This window comes from Dendrobates tinctorius, unplaced genomic scaffold (assembly GCF_039654945.1).
Source record: "Dendrobates tinctorius isolate UK_male_01 unplaced genomic scaffold, ASM3965494v1 ptg000003l, whole genome shotgun sequence".
NCBI lineage: Eukaryota > Metazoa > Chordata > Amphibia > Anura > Dendrobatidae > Dendrobates > Dendrobates tinctorius.
The window spans coordinates 71,038,771-71,055,075 of record NW_027361671.1 but is presented as its reverse complement, the minus strand read 5'-3'; the positions used below and the strand labels follow the sequence as shown (position 1 = coordinate 71,055,075).

The 16,305-nt window shown below is 45.5% G+C and overlaps 1 protein-coding gene across 5 annotated transcripts in view; it reads right to left on the bottom strand.

Moving 5' to 3' along the window:
- Positions 1 to 10,775, bottom strand: part of CSNK1G3 (casein kinase 1 gamma 3) — a 160,582-nt gene extending 149,807 nt beyond the window's left edge. The window contains exon 1 of one of the 5 annotated variants that reach the window (XM_073556828.1): positions 10,399 to 10,775. The gene's annotated coding sequence lies outside the window, so the exon portion shown is untranslated. Of the gene's footprint in view, positions 1 to 10,381 lie in introns of all 5 variants that reach the window. The other 4 variants (XM_073556758.1, XM_073556697.1, XM_073556957.1 and 1 more) reach the window with 4 other exon arrangements.
- Between the last annotated feature and the right edge of the window lie 5,530 nt (positions 10,776 to 16,305).

The window sequence follows — 16,305 nt, the reverse complement described above, 5'->3', positions numbered from 1 at the left end:
GACATGTTACCAGAAGTTTATAGAATAAAAGAACAATTTACATTTTACTCAGAAATTATATACACACACCGGTATATAAAAATGAATGAATGCATGTATGTGTATCAATCCACGCCCACTCCACATAGCAACCAATCACTAAGCATCTTTCATTTCACCACAGCTGTTTAAAAGATGAAAGCTGAGCTGTGATTGGTTGCTATGAGCAACAGTTTTCCTTGTAGACAGTTGTGGTAACTGAGGTCTATTATTCTTATTTCTATGGTGTTATCGTCCTTATGTAAAGCTGGAAATAACAATTACTGTGCCGAGACAGACCACCCTCTCACAGACTGCAGGGGGTGCCCAGAGGTAGCCCAGTATCACACAGGATAGCATTAGATACACGGCTCAGCAGACAGTAATACACAGGATAGGATTAGATACACAGCTCAGCAACAGGATGTTCCAAAGGAGATGACATTTTCATTCCAAGAATTCCAATAATGAATCTGATTTGCCTTTTGATTGTAAATGCCTCCAGTTAATTTTTAGTTTTTTCCAGCTCGACTGGCATTTGCAATGTCCATTAACAATGCTCAGGGACAGTCCTTGAAAGTAGTAGGGATCGATTTGCAATCTCCATGCTTTTCTTATGGTCAACTTTACGTGGTCTGTTCAGGAGTTGGATCTGCCAAAAATCTGTTCATCTTTGCACCGAAAGGAAAAACCAAAAAATATTGTTTGTTCATCAAAAGGCTCTTGAATGAGTTGAAAATAAAATACTATCAATACTTGGGTAATCGTTTAGTTAATTGTTGCAAATCTGTAGTGTTGAATATATGATGTGAAATGTTTTAATGTGCAATATAATCATAATTTGTTACAGCTAATCACAGTTAGTTACTATGCCCGGGTTCTTCAGCTAGTACACCTATAAGGCCGGAATCACACTACTGTGTGTGACACGATTCTCTCGCATCCTCAGGACCGGAGCTGCGGCTGCACAGAAATACATGAAGCCGCGTCCGCCTGTGATAAGCAGCTCATTGTCAAACTATGGACATGGAGAGCCGGTGTGGGTGAGGGAAGCACTCTCAGTTCTGCTTCATGGTACAATCAAGAATTTTGAAGATGTATCGCAATGGCTGCAACCAGTAATCTAAGTGATGCATCACTAGATTCAAGGTCTCTGCCTACATGATGCTGCTTTCAGATGAAGTAGCAAAAAAACCTGTTGGCAGATTTCCCTTCAGAGTTGCAATGTACCCGCAGTCACCTGGACTATGCTGTGACACATGCAGAGCCATCTTAATCCTCCTTTACACATCCGTGTTTCCGATACCTTGTGGCATCCATTTTCACGCGTACCAGAGATCGGCACAGCCATTATAATCTATGGGGCTGCACACATGTCCATGCTTTTACACAGACCGTATGTCCGTGTGAGTCACACGAACTGTGTCCCCCACACACAGACAGGTCAGTTTTCTTCCGGAAGCACAGATAATACGTACTGAACAAGGATGACATAAGTGTGACACATACGGGAATAGAATGCACAATAGAAATGACAAATTTGTATGTGTTAAAACATGTACAAAGATACAGGTGCTTCTCACAAAATTAGAATATCATCAAAATGTTAATTTATTTTAGTTCTTCAATACAAAAAGTGAAACTCATATAGAATCATCACAAACAGAGTGATCTATTCCAAGTGTGTATTTCTGTTAATGTTGATGATTATGGCTTACAGCCAATGAAAACCCAAAAGTCATTATCTCAGTAAATTAGAATTAACAAAAAACACCTACAAAGGCTTCCTAAGCGTTTACAAAGGTCCCATAGTCTATTTCAGTAGGCTCCACAATCATGGGGAAGACTGCTGACTTGACAGATGTCCAGAAGGCAGTCACTGACACACTCCACAAGGAGAGTAAACCACAAAAGGTCATTGCTAAAGAAGCATGGCTGTTCACAGAGTGCTGTATCCAAGCATATTAATGGAAAGTTGACTGGAAGGAAAAAAGTGTGGTAGAAAAAGATGTACAAGCAACCGGGATAATTGCAGCCCTGAAAGGATTGTTAAGAAAAGGCCATTCAAAAATTTGGCAGAGATTCACAAGGAGTGGACTGCTGCTGGAGCCATTGCTTCAAGAGCCACCAGACAGATGTATCAAGGACCGGGGCTATAAGTGTCACATTCCTTCTGTCAAGCCACTCATGACCAATAGACAACGCCAGAAGTTTCTTACCTGGGCCAAGGAGAGAAAGAAGTGGACTGTTGCTCAGAGGTCCAAGGTGTTGTTTTCAGAGGAAAGAAAATTTTGCATTTCATTTGGAAATCAAGGTCCCAGAGTCTGGAGGAAGAGTAGAGAGGCCACAATCCAAGCTGCTTGAGGTCTAGTGTGAAGTTTCCACAATCAGTGATGGTTTGGGGAGACGTCATCTTCTGGTGTAGATCCACTGTGTTTTATCAAGACGAAAGTCAAAGCAGCCATCTACCAGATAATTTTAGAGCACTTCATGCTTCCCTTTGCCGACAAGCTTTTGGAGATGAACTAGATCACTCTGTTTGTAATGACTAATATATGAGTTTCACTTTTTGTATTGAAGAACTGAAATAAGTTAACATTTTGATGATATTCTAATTTTGTGAGAAGCACCTGTAGATATCCGTGAGATATATATATATAGTTAGTGCTTTGCGTAGTCTACTGTACATGTATTAACCAATTAAAAAATTACCGTATTTTTCGAATTATAAGACGCACATTCCCCCCAAACTTGGGGGGGAAAAATCGGGGTGAGTCTGAAAATGCGTATATACCTTACCAGTACCGTTGCTGCAGGCCGGGATGAGGGAGTGCCTGGCGGTGCTGCGGGTGCCCAGCGGTGCTATGCCGACATTTTGTGACAGGCCAAAGGCCCAGCAGTTCCAACCGCACAGGGTACCATGGAACTGCTGGTGCTATGGCCTTAAAAAAAAAAAAAAAAAATGTCAGCAGAGCCCAGGCAGCGCCAGACACCCCTGTAGCACCGCAAGGCACGCCCAGCACCACCAGACACCAGCAGCTGCGCGCCACACATCGGAACACACCCTCATCCTAGCCTGCCTCCTCCAGCAGCAACCCTGGGGCCAACCCCACCGGTAAGCAATAAGACACATGGATTATAAGAAGCACCACCATTAAAAAAAAAGTTCCTATTTTTCTCCTCAAAATTTGAGGTACATCTTTTAATCCAAAAAAATATGGTATGAGGAGTCACTCCCATTTTTGTTAACCAGCAAAGGTAAAGTTGAGAGCTGATATCAGGCTGGGAAGGTCCATGGTTATTGGGCCCTTCCCAGCCTAAAAATACCAGCCGCAGAAGTAGAGCATAACATGAGATGCACCAATTCTCGCACCACCTAGTATGCCATTCTTGTATACAAACCTTTTGCATGTAGAATACATGAGCATAAACAGGTTGGCAACCAGATCTCCCATCTCTTTTCACTGTCCGGTGTCCTTCTGTCAAATTAACTATCGATCTACAAAGTTATTGCACTGTTAATGTTATTAAAAAAATATAAAAAGCATGAAAAGCAAGCAGGGCCCCATCCTGCAAGGGCGACGCTGCCGCAATATGTCAACGCTTTGCAGGATACATTCTTATTAAAGCTGCACACACACACACACAACAAGCCACTGAAATATATATACACCATGTGGCTTTACACTACTCCTGTCAAATGGAGAAACATGTCACACTAACAGCCCAACACCTCACCTGACAGCCCGCTGTACGCCCCCCAGACATTCACTGGTGGTAATACAATCTGTGTGTCCCAAACCAACAACTAAAGCATTTTGATGCTAGGATGGTGACAGAGGAGTTACTTCAGGCTGACCTTCAATTAGGCCTCATCTTATATCGAGCCGTCATATTGCCAGAATACGCCCTCGCATTATGATTGTGAGCAGTTGTGAAAGTGACACCCACCCCCCATCCTTCCACGATACCCTGAATGCCATAGTCTTTCCTTTTACACATAAACACCCCTATGTACCCGGAGTTATAAAAATAAATTAAAAAGTTGCAGTCATGACAACCTATTTGGCAGCGGTCATGTGGTATTTTACTTTGTGTGCAGACCAAAAGACATTAAAATTAAAGTAAAATATAAACGTTTTAAAGAACTTTTGCCCAAAACCATAAGAAGTAAAAGCTCAAGTTGGTCTCCAAATATAAAAACTCTATTAGGTATAGGTGAGATGTAAATTTGGTCCAAAAGGATCGTCTGAAATGGATGGTAAGAGGAACCACCATGTTTTTTCCCCCATGGCATCCAATAAAAGTTGGAGAAAAACCATGCAGCTCCCTTCCCAAACCGGCATCACACCTGTCATTGCCAATGTGCAAGTACAGTTTATAGTCCTGCACCACCTCTTTAAGCATCGGCCTGGCAGGCTGACAGACAGCTGCTCCACTTCCACGATTTAGTCATTTCTTCTACTGCAGTTCTTACAGAATAATTACGATTAACAATTTATAGAATTTACAAACCATATTCCTTTCAATGAATAAACAAACGCCCAATAAAGTACCAGGCCTCAGCAGTCTATTACCGCCCGTCGCAGATTCTGAAAGGGAAAAATCAATAGCCAGGAATGAACAGATCCTCTGAACTTAAGGGAAATGTTCCTTCCATATTACCAGAAGTCTGAGCCGCTGAACACAAGGCGTTATCCACATCAAATACCGCGCACCATACCTATACAGTCAGGGGTGAATAACAGAAGACACCCCGCTACCTACCACTCCAGGACGAGGAACAAACATGGAAGACTACCAGGAGACATTAACAATTGGCTTTACCAAACACCTACAAATAAAGCTCGAATTATATACACTCAAAAGAACGTCCATAAGACATCCAGATCTTATCGCATCACTGCCGGTTCCTCCACAAATAACCCTAAAACATAAAAAAGGGAGATGGCAAAGCTGGCCACACACTCGAGATGGCCAAAGAAGCCATTTTCTGCCAACCATCACCACATGAACTAGGCTGATCCATGACGCAAGATGGCACATACCTATCAAAAAGTGTACCGTCCATGCTAAGGGCTGCAGGCGGTCATTCCGTAACGACAGGTGTGCATCATTACACATGGCGACTAGGTCAAAGATCGGACAGAAACATTATTGTAACTGATGCCTTCATTGTCCAAGACGATAACCTACACGGTTCAACTATGAATGACGGATCCCTGACTTGTCTACCAGCGGTAGATTTATTCTCCTTAAGGCTACATCCCAATTAAAGTTAAATTCACAAGTCAGTCATGACCGTGAGCCACTCCATAGGTGCAGCTTCATGAATCTAGAAACAGGTAACAGGAATGAAGCAAATATGAGAAATGGGGGTTAAGCTTCTCACCTAACCTGTCCGGAAGAGGCAGAAAGGTGGTCTCACGTGTGCTCATTGTACAGTGGTGTAAAAAGCGCACAGAGACTGTTTTTTTTTTGTCTATCTCATATTGATGGATGCATGACCAATTCTCCACTCTAAATAGGTGGTCTCAAAAGCCATTGGAATGCCAACGAGTCACTTCTGACCCATCAAGGCCTGGGATCACCAAAGGCCACATATTAGTATCCACATCCCCTGTAAACGAAGCCTAGCTGGAAACCGGGGGGATTGTGGCACAGCATACATGTGACTATGTAGCACGGGATCCATAAAACTTTTACTATCATAAATTAAAAATTGCTCACAGAAACAGACAAAACACCAAATTCAAAACTTATGACAAAATAATGACAACGAACAAAGAAAGTGCCCACGGCGACAACAGTGCAGAATAAAAGAAACTGGATGGACCTCTCAGGTGTCACCTAGCAATGTGCCTGATAGCAAGTAGGTGGTGGGCCCTCGGACACACAGGGTACTTGCCATCAGGCACACTGCAAGGTGAGACCCATCTACTCCTTTGAGTCTAGAGTGCCAACTGCAGCACTCAATTTTCTCTTGAATACTTCCCCTGCAATACACTCTCCCATGAGGAGGTCTGTAAGAAGGGGCCAAAACGCACAGGGAATTTGGGGTTCATCATCAGGTTACACTCGGATACTGCCCTTGTTAGTGTGGGAGCCACTCATATGGGGCACGACAGGGAATAGGGACCAGATATCCTCATCGCCTCCAGAGTGATCCTTGGTCATTGATATCCACAGGAACGGATGAGATATACCTTTTTTTTTTTCATTTCTGCACTGTTGTCGCCGTGGGCACTTTCCTTGTTCATTGTCATTATTTTGTCATGAGTTTTTGTTTTGATTTTTGATTTGATTGGTGTTGTGTCTGTTTCTGTGAGCAATTTTCAATTTATGATAGTAAAAGCTAAGTTTTATGGCTCCCGTGCTATATATTGACTATTACCTTAGGGAGTCGTGTCACATATCCTAGTCACCCCCATCTGCTTCTACAGCATACATGTGGCTATAACTGCTGGACTACAGCTGGCTCTTCATTCTACCCCTACATGTACTAGATATCGACAGCAGGGGTGCGGAGTAAAAAAACACAAGGCCTCCGTGGACACCAGATACAGACCGTGACATCTCTACTTTTACATTATGCTTTGCTTATATCGCACCGTCATATTCTACAGCGCTTTACAGGCATTGTCATCGCTGTCCCCATTGGGGCTCACAATCTAAACCCCCCCATCATTATGACTTTGGAGTGTGGGAGGAAACCCAGGCAAACATGGGTAGAACGTACAAACAGGAAACCGGTCAGCCGATTCATGCTTCCCACACTGTGGGTAACATGAAACAAAAGATTGCAGGCAGGTAGGTTTCTCTCGATACATGCTGGGGTTTTGGAGAAAATATTTAAAGATCAGGCAGGAGACCATAGCCGAAGAAGCGATAAGTCCGGCTCCATACCTGGCCGCCACTTCTCAGTGCTGATAGAGGGGAGACTGACAGATCAGGCTGGGGAGAGACCTGTTAATCACCTCTAGAAGAGCCGGGAAAGCAGGCTGGGGATAGAGGCAGACTCTCTGGCATTATAGAGGAAAACATACCTGGCAGCAAGCGTGCAGCCAGGCTCGGACCCGTGCTGCCCATGGTTTACACAGCAGTCATCCGAAAAAAAAAAAAAAAAAAAAAAACTTGCAAGTCTATCACTTTGATTATATTACACATGAAGACAAATGAGACTCCTAGTGTGAAGGGGACCTGTCAACTGGTCAAAAGCGGACAGTTTTGCCATCACTTTATTCATGACATTTTATTTCAATGGAACCGGTCACTTGCAGGTATCCTAAAGACCAGCAGAAATAGGGGTAATATGCAGGTAAACAGCGAATATATCCTGCTTAGCAGGCTTACTCAAGCCTTTTATCCTTACATGTAGCCGATCATTTCCACTGATATGGTGATGTGAGCTGTGCCTGTCCATGCTCACTATAGTCAGCACATGGTGATCCCCCCCCCCCCGACACTGATTAACAGCCTGTTCTGCAGAGGCCGTCACAGTGCCGAGGAGCGATCACCGGAACAGCTCCTTGCTCCACTATGAAGCCAGCAGCTGCAGGGAGGATACAAATTCATTTTCTCCCTGTAGACACTGCTCCAGTAAGCCTGCCAGGCAAGACATAAATGCCATTTACCTGCAGATTACCATTACATCTGGGGATAAACAGCATTATCCCACGAGCAATGCCTTCTTGGTAAGGAACATAGATGAAAACACCCAACTTTCTGGACAAATGTAGGCTAATTAGAAAAAAAAAATATGGACTACTCAGCAGGACCAAGAGAAACAAAATGTGGCCACAGGACCCTTTTGAAGAAATTTTCCGGAATTCCACAAATGCTATCAAAACTGTATTACTGTACTCAACTTTCAAGTAATTCTCCTGCCTGGTCCTATGTGACTTCTGCTTGTTTAGGGGAAACATATAGGAAATTTGTAACAGGTCCATGCAATAGAGCGACCCATCAGTCACCGGCGCTATGAAGAGGCTGGCCTGGTCTCCGGTTATGGATCCTGGCCGGATCGGCTGAAACTTTACCTGGCTCCAATCTGACAGCCGGGAGGAGATCCGCGCTGCCCGCAGCATGAGCCGCCTGCAGGGTCCACTTAAATACCAACAATTACATCCGACAGCTCTCAGCTCCCATAGCACTGAGTGGATGTGGGTTATGGGGTATTAAAGACAGATCCACAGGGTATAAAATAACACGCACAGTGTGGAGCGCCTCTTGGTCTGATCACCAGGTCACATCGGACAGATCTTTTATTCTTATTTTATTCCTGCTGCTCCCTTGTACGTTTGCCATTTTACATCAACCATACAATCATATCACAACGAAAAAACACAAAAACAACGTCAAATATTCAATTAAATTAAATGTGTATTAAGAAAGAATCAAAACAATAGATGCAAGGGTGGGAATAAATTACCAAAAGAAGGGGCAACACAAGAGGTCTATTGCACAGATATTATGCGCTTCAATATACTATGACTATATAGGATATAATATAGCTGTAAAAAGAATAAGCCACAAAAAAAATGAGAAAATTGGCAGACGCCGAAACGCGAAACATTTTATTTGCAGCCGCATGTATGACCAATTGTCATTGGACTCCTATTTAGAACCTGCCACTGAGCATCTTTCTACGGTTATCTGCTGTGACATATTTTTCTTTGTCCATATGGCTATTTATATCAGTCCTTTGTTGAATTAGTGATACACATTTATGCGGTTGTGTGCCTCAGCCCATTGTTCATGAATTCCTGCATATTGCACTTTATATATGGGTTATTTTTTACTTGCTTGTACCTAAGCCCACTATCTATGAATGCTAGCACATTGCACTTTATATATGGATTGGTCTTTACAAATTTGTGCTTTTTTATTCATTACTTTTTCACTCCTTGCACGTTATGATCACGTATAATATCAGCATACCAATTTTCTCATTTTTTGTGGCTAATTCTTTTTACAACTATATTATATCCTATATAGTCATAGTATATTGAAGTGCATAATATCTGCAATAGACCCCTTGTGTTGCCCCTTCTTTTGGTAATTTATTCCCACCCCTGCATCTATTGTTTTGAATCTTTCCTAATAAACATTTAATTTTGGACGTTGTTTTCGGGTTTTTTCGTTGTGATAAGATTTGATTTCCCCTTGTCTTATACTGTCCATTTGTGCTTTGATAAGGCTTATTATATAACAATTTTTAACACCATTCATAATTTTCCTTAAACACGCACTTTTGACCTTGGGATTTTGTTGAATCCACCATACAGTGTCCGATATGGGCCTTTACTTAGTGCTGATTTTTGGGGTCTTCACCCAAGGGGGCACGGCTCACAGAATTCACTAGGGTACCATGTGTTATTGCCCTGCGTGCAGCACCCCCTCGGGAAAAACAAAGAATAGCACTAGAGAAATACATAGGCCCAAATCTGTGTAACTATATGGAAAATGAAGATTCACAGGAGCAGCAGGACTAAGATAGGAGCAGAATCTGTCTACGTCCGGCCTGGGGACGGCTCCTCGTTACAGCTGGGTGGCGTGTGACAGCCGCTGATCGATACCTGAACGCACACATTCAGAATATAAAGCTACAGTAACTTTTATACTTTTTTTATGAAAGCCAAGAGCGGATCGTTAATAATGGACAATTAGAAACAAAGCTGTGATATTCGCTCCTGTGTTTAGCTCAGTGGCGCCACCCTAAGTCCCCTGGTGACGTCTGTGCACTGCAGGTGGTCATGGCCACAGGACATAAGCTCTGTAATAGAGGCCTCACCAGGAAAACTGGGCAACAGGGCCTATCACACTGTACGTGTACTCCGATCTGTGGACAGCGGGGTACAGAGAAGGAGAAGCTGAGCAGAAGGATATATCGGCTTGTGGGAAAAGACTAGGAATGACTGGGAATGTATTCCCTGGTTCTTCTATGTAGGAGAGTCCACTGGGTGGTCCTACTAGAGTCTGACAGCTATATCTGCATGCACAGTCATACAGGGAGGACTGTCAATCACTAATAGCACCGCCCACCGGACTCTAATGCGTACAGACACCAGGGATGGGAATGAGGATTCCTACACCGTCCCCATCACAACCAGCCTGCAGAGCGGACAGTAACAGGACAGGAGCCCTGACAGTACAGAGAGGACACTAGGGGGCGCCATCCAGCTGATAACAGAGAGTAACAGCACAATCAGCAGGTCCCGGATGTGACCCCACAACTCTGCGGCCTGTGACGTCATCCCCGCCGTGACGTCACCGAGTGCTGCCCCGGCAGTGACCTCCGCACACAGCCCATGTGCCCAGCCCCCCACAGGCCCGACCGGAGGCCACACACGGGGGTCGCTACCTGACACCGTCACCCACCAGGGTCTGCGCTCACACGTCCCGATCCCAGCAGGGCATGTCCCGGGCTCCCGATGACGTAGAGTCCGCTGCGGGCGCGGATGCTGGCCGCTCTGTTGGGGAGAGGCAGGGCCGGCTCGCTCTTCCTTTGCGGTAATGAATGTAATAAAGATGGCCAGAGGAGGAGGGACCTCACACACTGGAGGGAAATGTTCCGTGTCAGAGGGGACCGCGCAGCGGAAACCACCCCTGTCAGCGGGCCCGCCTCTTCCGCGACACCACAGGGCTCCGGCAAGGCCGCGCTCAGCCCATTCCCCGCACTCCGGCCTGGAAGAACAGGCAGCGAAGTGACGGCGACCCCTCCCTTCACTCGCGTTACCACTAGGGGGCGGCAGAGGTGGGGAGGACACAGAGCGTAGAAACCGCCTACTGCCCGAGAGCACTGACCAATCACATGGCGGCATCCCGAGGCTACCACGCCCTCATCCCCCAGACGGTGGCGAGACCGGGGCGTGGTCACATCACTTACTACTGGGAACACACCTCAGTGTTTCTGGTCCGGGGAGTTCGCAGGGCTCCGCCTCCTTGTGGGCGGGGTTTACTTAACTCGCATTGCCAGATTGGTCAGCTACTGGTGTCAATCATAGGGATTCCCCAGGGAGGGCGGGAGAGCTGGTGCTGGCCAATGGGATGGGGCGAGGCAGTCACCTCATAGGGAATGGGATGGCACTGCCGGCCGGCTGTCATGCTAGCTGCGTCATAGCTCGCGAGCTCCAGCGCCGGCTTCCCAGACGTGGTGTGCGCTCATATGTGGCCGGCAGCCCGCGGCCATTGACAGAGCTGTGCAGCCATACACATGTGCAGGACGGCCTTATACAGAGCAATACACGTGTGCAGCAAAGCGCAGCGTGCCGACGTGATGGAGCCGCGGACTGTGTGTCTGATGTCCGGCATAATGAATCACCAGCGGACCGGTCTGAGCCGAGTCCTGTACTGTAACTGAGTCATAGGGGCCCCGGACCGGCCTGCGCATGCGCCCAGGGTAGCAATAGCGTCCCATAGGGTGGATGGAGGTTTATCGGGGTCACTTGTCCTCTGGGAGAGGATTTGGGGGGGTGGGTCGCGTCCTGCTGCTGTTTTCTTGTGTGGCGCTTATTTTCCACTTCGCAGGAGAAAGTATCATAACCATAGCAACAGTTATTCTAACCATAGCAACACTTATAACCATAGCAACATATATTGTAACCATAGCAACATGTATTGTAACCATAGCATCACGTATAACCATAGCAACGTGTATTATTATAACCATAGCAACACATAAGTCCCTTCATCTCTAAACTCCTGGAACGCCTGGTCCACTCCCATCTGATCCGCTATCTCTCTGATAACTCTCTTCTCGACCCTCTCCAATCCGGTTTCCGCTATTTACACTCTACTGAAACTGCCCTCACTAAAGTCTCTAATGATCTACTAACAGCTAAATCAAATGGTTATTACTCCATGCTAATTCTCTTGGATCTCTCTGCAGCATTCGACACTGTGGATCATCAGCTCCTCCTCACTATGCTCCGTTCCATTGGCCTCAAGGACACCGTTCTCTCCTGGTTCTCCTCCTATCTCTCTGACCGCTCCTTTACTGTATCTTTTGTCGGTTTCTCCTCCTCTCACCTTCCCCTTACTGTTGGGGTTCCTCAAGGATCGGTTCTAGGTCCCCTCCTCTTCTCCTTGTACACTGCCCTTATTGGTCAAACAATCAGTAGATTTGGTTTCCAGTACCATCTCTATGCTGATGGCACCCAATTATACGCTTCTTCTCCTGACATCACACCAGCCTTTCTAGAAAACACCGGCGATTGTCTAAACGCTGCGTCTAATATCATGTCCTCACTATATCTGAAACTGAACCTGTCAAAGACTGAACTCCTTGTTTCCTCCCGCTACTAATGTACCTATACCCAACATTGCCATTTCTGTGTGTGGTTCCACTATTACTCCCCAGCAACATGCCCGCTGTCTTGGGGTTATACTTGACTCCGAGCTTTCCTTTGCCCCCCACATTCGATCATTGGCTCGCTCTTGTCATCTGCACCTCAAAAACATTTCTAGAATTCTGCCTTTTCTTACTTTTGAGTCTGCAAAAACTCTTACTGTTTCTCTTATTCATTCTCGTCTCGACTATTGTAACTCTCTTCTAATCGGTCTCCCTCTTACCAAACTCTCCCCCCTCCAATCTGTCTTGAATGCTGCAGCCAGGATCATATTCCTCACCAATCGTTATACCGATGCCTCTGCCTTGTGCCAGTCATTACACTGGCTACCCATCCAGTACAAACTTATTACCCTCACCCACAAAGCCCTCCATGGCTCAGCACCACCCTACATGTCCTCCCTTGTTTCAGTATACCACCCTACCCGCGCCCTCCGCTCTGCTGATGACCTGAGGGTAGCATCCTCAATAATCAGAACCTCCCGTCTCCAAGACTTTACACATGCTGCGCCAATTCTTTGGAATGCACTTCCCAAGTCAATACGATTAGTCCCCAATCCCCACAATTTTAAGCGTGCCCTGAAAACGCATTATTCAGACTGGCCTATCGCCTCAACACATTAACCTAACTATCCCTGTGTGGCACAGCCAAAAGTTTTACCATAACCAGGTTCCCCTCATCATGTTCCCACATGCTTTATGCATCCATTAGCCCTCTGTGTCTGTACTGTTACACACTTAACATTATGGCTGGTCCATACAATCAGGGCAACTGTTACCACCCAACTTTCGTGTCGACCTCTTTCCTCATGGACTGTAAGCTTGCGAGCAGGGCCCTCATTCCTCTTGGTATTTGTTATAATCTATGTGATAATTGTTATGATGTAATGTCTATTGTCTGTACAAATCCTCTCTGAAATGTAAAGTGTTGCGGAATATGTCGGCGCTATAGAAATAAAATTTATTATTATTACTATAAGTGTGTTATAAGCAAATCAACAGGAATTATAGAATAGCGGAGGGGGTTCCAGCAATCATCTTAATTTATAGGATTAGAACATGATTTTTAACCCCTTTCTGACATCAGACGTACTATCCCGTCCATGGGACCCGGGCCCCTATGCCCATGGACGGGATAGTACGTCTAGCGCGATCAGCGGCGCTCACGTGGTGAGCGCCGCTGATCACGACCGGGTGTCAGCTGATTATCACAGCTGACACCCGGCACTATGTGTCAGGGGCGGTCACGGACCGCCCCCGACACGTTACCCCCTTGCACACCGCGATCAAACACAATCGCGGTGTACCGGGGGTTAAAGGGAAGCATCAGCAGGGAGGGGGCTCCCACCGTGCTTCCCTGAGCCCCCCACAGCAGCGCAATGTGCAGCGCTGCTGCGGGGGGCTCTTTCCCTGCAGGCCCCCGGATCCAAGATGGCGACGGGGGCCTGCAGGGAGCTGGCTTCCTCAGTGCCTGCAAAGCGCAGGCATGAGGAAGTCTGCATCTATGCCTGTGACAGATTGCTGATCTGTCACAGTGATCTGTGATGTGACAGATCAGCGATCTATCACAGGACAGTAATGTCCCCCGTGGGACAACCTAATAAAGTTAAAAAAAATGCAAAAATAATTTTAAAAAAATCGCTAAATAAAAAAAAAAAATTCCCTAATAAATTCATTTTTTGGAAATAAAAAAAAAAAACAATAAAAGTACACATATGTGATATCGCCGCGTCCGTAACGACCTGCCCTATGAAACTGTCCCATTAGTTAACCCCTTTAGTGAACCCCTTAAAAAATGAAGCAAAAAATAATGATTTATTATCATACCGCTGAACAAAAAGTGCAATAACACGCGATCAAAAAGACGCATATAAATATCCATGGTACCGCTGAAAACGTCATCTTGTCCCGCAAAAAACGAGCTGCCACACAGCTTCATCAGAGAAAAAATAAAAAAGTTATAGCTCGCAGAATAAAGTGATGCAAAAATAATTATTTTTTATATAAAATTGTTTTTATTGCATAAAAGCGCCAAAACATAAAAAAATGACATAAATGAGGTATTGCTGTAACCGTACTGACCCGAAGAATAAAACCGCTTTATCAATTTTACCGCACGCGGAACGGTGTAAACGCATCCCCCCCAAAAGAAATTCATGAAACGCTGGTTTTTGTTTATTCTGCGTCCCAAAAATCGGAATAAGAAGCGATCAAAAAATGTCACGTGCCCGAACATGATACCAATAAAAACGTCAACTCGTCCCGCAAAAAATAAGACCTCACATGACTCAGTGGGTCAAACTACGGAAAAATTATAGCTCTCAATATGTGCTGATGCAAAAACTATTTTTACAATAAAAAGCGTCTTTTAGCGTGTGACAGCTGCCAAAAATAAAAACCGCCATAAATAGTAAATCAAACCCCCCGTTATCACCCCCTTAGTTAGGGAAAAATAATAAAATTAAAAAAATGTATTTATTTCCATTTTCCCATTAGGCTAAGTGCACACATACCGGAACTCTCGCGGAAATTACCGCGAGAATTCCGGAATTCCATTCCGCGGGAAAATCGCATTTTAAATTCCCGCGATTTTCCCGCGGAAAAAGTAGCATTTTGCAAGCGTATTTAGCTTGCAAAATGCTAGCGTTCTCCAAGCGATCTGTAGCATCGCTTGGAGAACTGATTGACAGGTTGGTCACACTAGTCAAACATAGTGTTTGACGAGTGTGACCAACTTTTTACTACTGAGGCCGCCTATGCAGCATCAGTAGTAAAAGATAAAATGTAAAAAAAAATAAAAAATGGTGTTATTCTCACCCTCCGACGTCCCGCGCATCCATTCCCAGTAATCCTTTGCGAAAATGCCCGCGATGGCGTCCGTTCTCGCGGGATCGCGATGTCTCGCGGTAATTCGCGATGACGTCGCGCGAATGACCGCGAGACTTCGTGATCCCGCGAGAACGGACGCCATTGCGGGCATTTTCGCAAAGGATTACTGGGACCGGAGCGTGGAGAGAGGAGGGAAGCCTGCGTGGGACGCCGGAAGGTAAGAATAACAATATTTTTTATTTTAAATTCTATTTGTTACAGGGATATGGTACCCAAAGCCTGGAGGACAGTCTCCTCTCCTCCGGACCGTGGGTACCATCCGCAAATGTTCTGCTTACTTTCCGCATGTTGTGCACAGCCACATGCGGGAAGTAAGCGGAACAATGCATTCCTATGGGTGCGGGATCGCCGCGATTCCGCAAATTAATGAGCATGCTGCGGTTTTTACCGTGAAGCGATTCCGCCGCGGTAAAAACCGCAGCATTAGCACAGCATTGCGGAATCCCATAGGAATGCATGGGATGCTTATTTTTTGCGTTTTCGCGGCAAAATCGTGCGGTTAAAACCGCCGCGGAAACGCGAAAAAAAGCCACGTGTGAACTCAGCCTTAGGGTTAGGGCTAGGGTTAGGGCTCAGATTAGGGTTAGGGGTGTGTTGGGGTTAGGGTTGGAGTTAGAATTGGGGGTTTCCACTGTTTGGGCACATCAGGTGCTCTCCAAACACAACATGGCGTCTGATCTCAATTCCAGCCAATTCTGCGTTGAAAAAGTCAAATGGTGCTCCTTCCCTTCCAAGCTCTGCCATGCGCCCAGTGTTTTACCCCCACATATGGGGTATCAGCCTACTTAGGACAAATTGCAAAACAACTTTTGGGGTCCTATTTCTCCTGTTGCCCTTAGGAAAATAAAAAAATTGGGGGCAAAAAAGTTATTTTTGTGGGAAAAAAATATGATTTTTTTATTTTCACGCCCGGGCGTTATAAACTTCTGAGAAGCACTGGGGGAGTTCAAAGTGCTCACCGCACAACTAGATAAGTTCCTTAGGGGGTCTAGTTTCCAAAATTGTGTCATTTGTGGGGGGTTTCCACTGTTTAGGTACATTAGGGGCTC